Genomic DNA, 9957 nt, shown 5'->3' with positions numbered 1-9957 from the left:
GTAAATAACCAGTTAGTAAAAGGGTTTTACCAGGGGCAAAACTGGATGGAGTATTGAATTTTTATTTTAAAAACTCAGTGCTAGTATGTAGCAGCTAAATGTTTTTTTTTTTTCTTTACTGATCAGAAAAATTTGTCTCTATTAAGATGTTCCAATGACTACTGTTGTAATGGGAATATAATAAAACCAGAAGAATGTGAGAAGTTGATCTGGGTAAGTGGACTTTTCCATAGTCATTTCTATAGTGATAGAATATGCTTGTTTCTAGCCAATAAAACTGGAAAATAGAAAAGGCTTTTATGGATATCCATGGAGAAAATAATACAAAAGTATTCAGTTTAAGAAAATCCAACAGCAAATAAAATAAATATGTGAAAATATAATTTTGCCCAAGGTAGAGATTTGAGGTAACATAAAGATATTGATTCTCCTTTCAAACTATACTGAAACAACTAAACTATAAATTTTACCAAAAAATGCCTAAAATTCTTCAGCACTGAAATATTTTAAAATACTTCCCAGGTTGAAAACCAAATAGACTTTATATATTTTTCTAAGCAGAAATTAAATAAACAAAATAACAACATATTAATTTGTCAAAGTGATAAGGATAGGTCTTTAAATACATAATAAACACACATTTTTGAAATTATTATTATTTTTTTTTTCTTGTACCAAGGATTGAACCCAGGGACACTTAGCCACTGAATCATGTCCTCAGTCCTTTCTATATTTTGAGACAGGGTTTAACCTCACTAAAAGTTGCTAAGGCTGACTTTGAACTTGCAATCGTCCTGATTCAGCCTCCCAAGCTGCTGAAATTACAGGCTTGCACACCAAGTTCAGTCCACAACATGATATTTTGATACACATTTAAATTGTAATGATTTCTAAAGTCAAATAAATTTATATATCCATTACTTTCCATAGTTACTCTTCATATGATTATGTATGGTAAGCACACCTAAAAACTACTCTCAGTCAATATTCAGTACATAAACAATACATAATTATTAATTATAGAACCTAAGCTTTCTAGTTGTTTCTAATCTGACCATGATATAACCAAACAAAGCCCATGGACTGTTATAATAATACAAAAATAAACTCTGAAAACATCAACCAACCTCTTATATAATTCTAATAAATGAAGTATATCTGGCATATTATAATATGTGATAATGCATTCCTTATAATATATAATAATACAAAAATACAGAATATTATTTATGATATCAATAATATATGATTCATATTATGACTAATATAAGCAACTCTTACATATTATGAAAATGAATAAACTGTTGAAAGTTTATCTACCAAAAACAAAGTATAGCTAACTGAAAAGCATAGTTCTCAAAATTATGATATCAATTTAAAGTTGAAATAAAGACGAGCATTACAAAATAAATTTAGATACAAATAAATACACTTATTATACTTCAGTTTATGCAAATAAGCTGAATATTTGAATCAAGAGAAGAATTAAGTGAAAACTGGCCAGACTGCTTTAGAGATGTATCATGGAAATGCTCAGGAAATAAATAAATTGAGAGTTTTGGATAAATGCCCGTAATAAATTATCCTTTCACAACATGACCACCACTATATATGCAAGTTTTAGTCTATAATTTCTATGGAAGCTAAAGTGTTTTCCTAAGAATTTATAAATCTACATATTTAAGTTTGCTCGAAACAAGGAAGTCAGGCAGTTTCGAAAATTCAAATTTATCTTTTCATTAAAGAATGAGAAGCCATTAACTATATTTTACCACATACGAAATGTTAAATATTTAACAAACACTGTGGCATGTGACTTTTACCTTAACCAAACTGTTTCACTATCTTGAAACATAATCTTTCATATTGTGTTTTTCACAGAAAGGTTAAAAATTAGCCAGTATTGAAAGTGAAATGGAATTATATCCGTATATTAATTATGACCAAAACACAAGACCTTTTGAGATAGAATCATATTTACATACCTGTAAGTGTTGTTAAGTGTAGTTTATAAAATTTCTGTGTTTTAATTTGAATTCATATAGCACAGAACAATGTAGAATTCTATGAAATATTCAATATTTTTACAACACTCTCAAAATGAAGGTATAGATAAAAGCATTTTGGGGAGGTTAAGCTCATAAATCCATATAGCATGATACCACTATCCTGTATACAACTTGAAACACTAATCCCTTTCCAAGAAAAGGAGGGAAAGGTCTTGAATGATTCTGCTGTTTCTACTGTACCATATCTTAAGTGTCATGTTGAAAAATTAACAGTACTTACTTACAAACTGTTGTGGATCTCAATGCATCTCATATGTCATGGTAGGAACAGGGGATGAAAGAAAGTAAAATATGTGCATAATATAAGTATAAATATAAATGGGCATATAATAAAATGAGAAGGAAATACTCTTGACAATTACCTGTGATGCACTGGATCATATGGCCCACGTAGCACAATGGATGGCAAGGAAGCCTGGACGCATTGAAAATCCTTTTTGTCTTCAGCCTCACTCAAAACTAGCAGCTTTTTAACTCAGAGCAGCTTTTTAACTCAGTGAGTCAGAGTAACACATCCAGATGAGGAATGTATTGACTCCAAAATCCAGATAGACCCAGTCAGCATTGTGTCTCTTTCTTAATTGTAGAAGGGGGTAAATTTGGCAAATTACACATTAACTTAGAAAAGATGTATTGAGATACTCCAGACTTCTAGGCCTCTAAACATGTATTGGGATGTAAGATTCCTGAATTTTAGTCATATTTCCTTCCTACCCTCTGACATGCAAATGTCTCACCAGTGAGTCTAAAATAGTTGCTTTTGCTCCTTCTTTGGGTTCAGTCAGCATGATGTCACAATGCAATGAACCAGCGTCTTATCTTGTGAAAAGGAAGACAACCAAGATCCCTGGGAACTCATTAATGACATAGAGCTGGAGATGGAAATACCCCTGAGGAGTAACAGTGAAGGTGTATTGCTGGCCTTGCCAACTGAAGGCAATCTGATTCTGGTGGGCTTTGTGGACAGTGATGGAGAAATCCAGCAATGCATAAAAGATAGGTTCAACATTCGTAAATCAATCCTTGTAATTCATCATATTAACAGACTGAATAAGAAATCTTTTATGAATATATCAGTTGATTCAGAAAGAAAAGTTCAATAAAATTAAATTTATATATTTTTGATTAAAAAAAACAACTTGAACCCTAGAAATGTAAGACAACTTTCTTAACCTAAAAAAGGTCTAAACCTTTGGCTTACATATTTAATGGTGAGAAACTGAACACTCTACCATTAGGATGAGAGATGAGAACAATGATCTCCCTTTCTCCATTCCCATTTTAAAACACACTGAATGTGCTCATTAGTGCAAGACAAATAAAACAAACACAAAAGCAGGAATACAGAAAAGGGGAAGGAAAAACTGTCCACATTCACAGACGACATGATTATATATAGAAAAAATGAAGCCCAAATGCTTAGAATTATAATGTGAATTTAGTTAGGTCAGATGCAAAACCCGTTTTAAAAGTCAGCTTTTTCCGACATATTAGCAATATGTAACAAGAATTTAAAATTTAAAATATCATTGATAATAACGACAAAAAGAATAATTAATCAAATATGTGTAAAAACATAGCATTGATGAATAAGACAAAATTTCAGTAAATGAAGGGATGGTCCATGTTCATGGATTTGAAAATGCAACATTGTTAAATATATTAATGTTAATTTTAAGTCAGTTTTTTGAAAGTAGCAGGAGAAAGTTATGGATTGAGGAACCACATCTCTTAGCACAGAGGAAGCTAAAATGAATCCATTTGCATATGCATATCACCAAATGAAAGTGGTTGAATTTAAACACTCAAATGTGTTTATTTTGCATATATTTAACTTTTTCCTTAAATCTCAATTAAAAAATGAATCAAGTCACTTATGTAACATGTGACAGGCAGTTTCTGTCTGACCACAATGTACACATCCAAAAACTGTGCCTCTGGTTAAAAAAATCAGCCCACATGCCTGCATTTTCTATATCTTCAGTGTGAGTTTTAGCCTAAAAAATTTTGCAAATTTAAAAATTATTCTCCAGCTTTTAAAAAGTTAAGAAATCTCAAGTACATATTAGGTCTTCAACTTCTATTACAAATTCCTATTGACATCTGGCCCTGTTTCCAGTGATGATAATCAGTTGAACCTGTAAGACAAAACAGCTGTCTCCTCTTTAAACAAAGTCTCTACCGTTCAGTTCAACACCTGTTGAACAAATTTTCTTTCTCTTCCTGATCTTGCCTGGAATTTAAATTTGCTTCCTATGTTTTAGGCTTCATATGAGCAGTAAGAAATATGTCAAAGTGAATTATTTAGATAATAATACACATTTCTCCACCAAGGATCAAACCCTAGGGCACTAAAGCATCAAGCTTTACATCTGATCATAAGTAAAATTTAGAAGACGATTTTACTTCTTGCTAGTGCTTAACCAAAAAAAAGTACCTAGGACTTTGCAGTTATAGGCTGAAAGTTTCAAAATTTCAAATGTCCAATTCTGTCTACGGTAAACCCTTATCTCAGGTTTTTTTCATCCAAAATCCTTTCAGGAAGGAGAGATTTCTAAATTATATAAGTAAATAAATAACATTTCCCATAGTTATTATATAGATTTTTCATTGATTTTTCTATGTAATAGCCTTCAGAAAATTCAATAATCTAAAAATAATTTTACCTCTTTGACTATGCACATTTTTTTTTTCAAATCTGTCTCATAAAGAAAAACAGTACAAAATAGCTGTTATGATTATTTGGTGCACCATGATTCTGGTGCCATTTCCCTTTGTCATACTGAGATTGTCATCATGCTTTGGGGCAAATTGGCCCTACCAGTAGTGCATCATGTAGTCTCTTTTGAGAATGGCGTGTGAAGGAGTTCATGATCTACGGTATTTAATGTTGACTCAGAAACATTTGATACCTGTCTACTGTGGAATTAATACACTGTGTTAATCAGAGGGTAGATGAATGTGTGCTAGATTCTCTATATCCTGTAGTCAGGAGTTAAAACTATGAATTAAGAGTATCATTTCAAGGTGTGAGGTATTTTACATTCCCACTACTTACCTTCCAAGCGCAGAGCGGATACTGATGAAGTGCTGTTACAGTCTTAGGCTAGTTTCTTCAAAGACTCCTCAAAGGCTGCATTCCTTTGATGAACCTCAAAGCTTTTGTTTTGAAGCAGGAAGTCAGTCACTTGGAAATGGACTTACATGTTATTTTCTTTTTTAAATATCATGATTTTTACATAGATTATCTTGAACTTTTAGTAGCAAAGTGTCAGGAAGAAAAATTTTTAAAACCATATTCTTCATCCCAGACAAAAAGCAATATATTGATCTTTGTTTCTATTATTGCTTTTATGATTTTACGTTTCCAATCTAATCACTGACATAAAAACAAACAAAATAAGTGAACATAAAAGAGAGGAAAGTATAATTTTATGTCATCAGTATAAATATAAGTTAATATTAAAATAGAAATTTGCATTCAAGGATAATAGCCCTCCTCTAACTACAAAACGTTATGTCCTCTTTGCTGGTGCTCATTTTAATCCTGATTCTGCTTCTAGTGTAATTTGTATCATCATGTGTACTGGGTTTACTGCATTTTGAGAAATGAGAATATGTGCTTGGTGAGAACATTTCTTTCATATAAACGTTAGGTTTTATCCTTTCAAAAATGTTCTCATTAAGATTAGTGGGGAAAAAATCATGTACACTTGAGATGCCAGTATCTAGAATCTTAAAAGGTATGTGAATATTTTAAAGGAAATACTATTTTCTATCAAACTTAATATTATGATAGTGGATTAGACTGCTTGGAGAAATTCAAGTACCACTGCCAAAGAAGAATAATCACCTTAAAACGCAAATACACAGTGACTCCTTGGAGCTCTGGGGTCTCTCCCTGTGTTCTTATATAATGAAACTGAAAAGATGGGCAGGAGCACAGCAACCATTTTCCTCTTATGCTTGCTACACTAAACTCAGACAGCTAGGTTTCCTTCAGGAATTTCATGAATATTGTTTGAGACTGATTAAGATTTAAAATATTGTGATTCAGTTAATCAATCACTCAGATAATGAAAAATTAATTTCAGAATGACTATTGTAAGAATTTGCTTTTGTAGAAGATTGGCAGGTTTTTACTCATCAGATTTTAAAAAGCAAGAACAGCTTGATTTTTCAGCTGTGCTATAGTCCTTTCACTGGGAAAAAAAAAATATAGAAGCTAAAGAAAAGAGAACGAAGCACACAGGTAATAACTGAAAACTTCCCATTTTCTTTATGATTTTACTGCCCACAGAATAAACGCAAAGACAAAATCGTTTTCACTCTATTTTCATTTAAAAAGAATCTTTTAGAGATTACATTTCATTAAAAAGTTCTCAAGCAAAGTGGTACAATGCAGGACTTGAGGTTTTATTTTTCTTCTTTAGGGTTGTGTCTCATTGTAAACTGAACTTCATCATTTCCTCAAATGCTGAGAAACTCATTTAACTATGTTGTATCTGAACTTGTCGACAGATTTGAGAAAAGCAATTTCAGATGTCAGAATGAGAAAGCACTGAGGGGAAAAAACAATCTTTCTAAATGCAATCTCTATGTTATGATGCATTATTTCCCCCTGTAATGTTATCCTTTGATGTATGTATAATTTCTAGGGTAGTCACTTAAAAGATTTAAAGATCCTGTGACCACATTACGAATTATAATTATTTGAGCAATCTGTTGCTCAGGTAGGTAAATGGTTGTGTCAAAAAATAGTTTGAAAATAATAATGCTGGTACAGAGGAAAGTCAAAATATGTTTTCCTTGTTGAACATTGCAATATAATTTCCTAAACACTTTCTTTCTATGTCAGCTTTTTGAGTCAGGTTACTGAAGTTTACATTTTTTCAGAGGATCTCTGCAGATAATTACACCCATTCTTATGTAAATTACACCACAGATAAGAATCCCAGCCTATAAAAACAATCTGCCCACAAGTACTTAACAGACACTGCTTTAGTATATCTTCAAAGCATTTTTTTTTCTGTTGCCAAAATCAACTTTCAAATCCGATTGCATTTTCGTATGGTCCCCCGCCGGCAGGCTTAGAGATCCAATTCAGCCATTGGACACTTGGTCTCTGAGGTTTTCAGGTATAAGGGGACAAATAGATGAGAATGGTGGGAATGTGAGGTTAAGAGGCTAATTCTACGAAATGAGCCCACTCAAGATGCTGACTCCCACATGCTTTCTTTGCCAAAAAGCAATCTGCCTACAACACGCCCCTGGCCTGAGGGAACAGGAAATGTCAAGAACTCAACAAACTGAGGCAGTAAGCAGGAGGCCTGGAGGTCTATTTAGGTAATGAATGATGGGGGTTGAGAAGAGGATGGCTGGTTATCAAAGAAAAGATGAAGGGTTGAGTTTGCTGACACCTCCAGAGCAAGTCCCCTGCTCAAACAGTTACTAACACCTCCAGGGATCCCAACATAGGCGATTATCCCCTGAGCTGCTCCTTCCTGTCCTTAGGCACACACACAGAGAACAAAGAGGTGTGGGAGGGATTCTGAGGTCTGTAAAAAGCAAGACACACCGCCTCCCGTGGCACCCAGCTCTGGGATCCACTTCTCTCCAAAGAAGTCTCTCCATCCTTTTTTTAAAATAAAACTTGCTTTGTGCACTTGCTCTGGAGTTTCTGGGGTGTTTGACCTTCAACACCAGGGAAACTAGGACCCCATCCCGTTCCCCAAGGCTGTTCTCACAAGCATCACTTTAGTCAAAAAACCCCACCAGCAACCATGAAAATCCCACGATTCTGGAAAATCCTAACAGTTCCTGTAGAAACACTTCATTGGGAAGTTAAGAGTCAGTTTCTCACTTAACCCTGAAACACTTTATATCCAGAAATTCAATAAGGAGATAAAGCTTAATATTCTGTATTCCAAATTTAGTTCATGACCTACACTGGGTGGGCATGAGATGTGAAGCCGTCCTCCTAGGAAAATCTCCAATGCTGTACACTCCAGCAGTTCAGGACAGAACAATGCATCTATCATGGGATGGAATCGCAGGGATTTAGGATAAAGAGAGAAATAACAAATCTTAAAGAAATGCCCACAAGACATGAGATGCAGAAAGCACAGTTGCAAATCTTGAGCAACACCCCCTTGTCCCTTGTCCTTGTGAAATGAGGGAAACAAGCAAGCACAGGGAAAACTGGAGAGAAATTGTGCAGTTCCACCTGGCACCACCTCCAGTCTGGCTCCTGATACAGCCCTTGGAGTTCCTCACTCTTGAGATAGCCTGCATTGTGCCGCCAGTGTGTGGCCACCTTCCTACATAAATGTCCCGTCTGCCTGGGGTTCAAATTCCCATCACATGCCAAGAACCCCACTGGTCCTGAGTTGAGTTTCCTCTTTCCTCTGGACACTGCTCAAACCCTGCTCTTCTCCCCTGACAGATTGAAACCCCTGCAACTGAGCTTTGTCAGAAAGCATGGAAGTACTTTAGGCTTACTATGATGTAAGGTAACATATAATGCCCAAGTATACTCCATCCATGTATTCAACAAATAATTAATAAAATATTATATCATGAGAACTAAATTGCCCTTACAATAGATCTTAAGGGGTCATGGTTTAGATATGAGATGTCCCCCAAAGGCTCGTGTGTGGGACAATGCAAGGAAGTTTAGAGGTGAAATGATTGGGTTATGAAAGTTTTAGCCTAATCAGTGCATTAATTAATTAACTGATAAGGATTAACTGGGTGATAACAGTAGACAGGTAAGGTGTGACTGGAGTAGATGGGTGATTGGGCATGTCTAAATCTTTGGAATATCTATATACACATATAGGTGTGTGTGTATATATACAAGAGGAGAAGTCCATGTCCCCCTGCTCCCCCCCACCCCTCCCCGCCGCACCCTACCTGTCCTTCTGGTTCCGTGTCCTGAGCTGATTTCCTCCATCATACCCTTCCACCATGACATTCTACTTCACCTTGGGTCCAGAGTAACCAAGTTGGTCATCTACGAACTGCAAATTCTAAAACTATGAGCCCCCAAATAAACTTTTCTCCTCTAATTGTGCTTGCCAGGTCTTTTTGTCACAGAAGCAAAAAAAAAAAAAATAGACTAAAACATAAGGTAATTTGCCAGAAGATTCAGATCTTGAAATAACTGTCACCTAATATTATTTAGCATTAGCTTGAGTTAATTGTATAATAAACATAAGTATTTGTGTGATTGTTTTATTTAGATTGATAAAAATTTTTATGACATCTGGATTCTAATATCATTAATTTGACCATTGATGAAAACCAGATACACTCACACACAAGGGAAGGAGTAGAACTATATTATTTCTCATCTGTATAGGAAATAGAAATATATTTATACATACATTTTCCCAATAGCTCATGATATATGTTATTATTATAGAGGATTATTAGAGAGGATGAGACAGATTCTTAAATTTAGTGTTAAAGATTATATGGTACATACTTTTCAAAATTCAGATTTCAAATCTCTACCCACAGATCTAGAGTCAGTCAGATAGATGCAGAGCTTAGGTATCCACGTTTTGAAAAACATGACGTGTAATTCTTCTACATAAGTGCAGTTAATGTCACATTAAGAAACTGCTGAGCCTGATTTCACAGTATTGAATTGAAATTCACCTCAAAAAATGAAACCTGCATCTTTCTTCACAAAAAGCAATTCTTTAAGCAATTCTACTGCCCAAAACATACATCTGTTCTTTTCATGTTTTGTCAAAGTCAACTATATAAATACTAGCTTTACTGTTTTAAATAGGCATTAATAAGTAAGTTTATTGGCTCTTCTTGGGAGAAGACACTAATTATATGAGTTTTGGTATTATAAAAACTAACCATTTTTCCA

Source organism: Sciurus carolinensis, chromosome 6, assembly GCF_902686445.1.
Source record: "Sciurus carolinensis chromosome 6, mSciCar1.2, whole genome shotgun sequence".
Classification (NCBI taxonomy): domain Eukaryota; kingdom Metazoa; phylum Chordata; class Mammalia; order Rodentia; family Sciuridae; genus Sciurus; species Sciurus carolinensis.
The sequence above is the reverse complement of the archived record's forward strand: the minus strand, read 5'-3'. Positions refer to the sequence as shown.